Genomic DNA, 1,178 nt, shown 5'->3' with positions numbered 1-1,178 from the left:
GTGTGTGTATCAGTGTGTGCGTGCACACACATATATATAAGTATACATATACATATACAATATATAGATATATATACATCTATACGTGTGTAAGTATAAAAATACGTACATATACATATTTACATATACACACACACATATATATATGCATATAGTATATAATTCCCGCGAGCGCGCAAATCTTCGCTCGATTTTAAATTAGCCGACTTTTAATACGCGTTGCTATTGCATGTTCCGCGGATAAGCGCTTCGTGAGCGCGTTAGCCTGCCTTTTCTAACTCTCTCGAGCCTTCCGACGGCAATTCATTTGGCCCCCTTTTCCGCGAACGAACACGAACACTAATATCACACGAATACATAGAGAAAGAGAGAGAAAGAGAGAAAAAGAGAGAGAGAGGTAGAGAGAGAGAGAGAGAAAGAGAGAGAGAGAGAAAGAGAAAGAGAGAGAGAGAGAGAGAGAGCTGTGCGCTCGGTAAGAGCCGCGCTTGTTCTCTCTCTCTCTCTCTCTCTCTCTCTCTCTCTCTCTTTCTCTCTCTCTTTTCCTCTTTCGTTGCTGCGGCATGCCGCGCGCCGATATTTAAACGGCTATTTATCGATCCGAGCGAACAAACCGAAGAGGAACCGATAATATCGAGAACGCGCTCGAGATATTGTAAATTCCTTATCGGCACGATTCCGATGCAACACGATGCACTCGCTCGTTCCCTCTCTCTCTCTCTCTCTCTCTCTCTTTCTGTCTTGCATTAATTTTTTTCCCATCTACCTCTATCATTCTATCACTCTCTTTCATTATCTCTCTCTCTCTCTCTCTTTTTCTTTCTTTCTCTTTCTCTCTTTCTCTCTATCTCTTATTCTCCGCGTGTTCGTATTAGCATAGTATGAAATTAATCACTTTTTGCCCTTATCGACGTTAAACACTCGTCCATCTTTACCATACCTTCTCCGTGCATTTGTTTTACAACGTTGATCCAGCATGAATCTGTTAGATCATCTTGAAGAAACTAGGGATGGAATGGGAAGGGTGGTGGGAGAAGAAAAAGAGAAAAGCTATAAAAAAGAAGAACGAAGAAGAAGAAGAAGAAAGACGGAAAGCAAACAAGTACCGTTATTTTCCCGAAAGAAAGATAATCACGAAGCCGGGAAAACGGATCGTGACCGTAAGCGATCGGTAATGGGCG

The sequence above is a fragment of the Vespula pensylvanica genome, chromosome 2 (genome assembly GCF_014466175.1).
Source record: "Vespula pensylvanica isolate Volc-1 chromosome 2, ASM1446617v1, whole genome shotgun sequence".
In the NCBI taxonomy this organism is placed as follows: domain Eukaryota; kingdom Metazoa; phylum Arthropoda; class Insecta; order Hymenoptera; family Vespidae; genus Vespula; species Vespula pensylvanica.
This window is presented reverse-complemented; position numbering follows the sequence as displayed.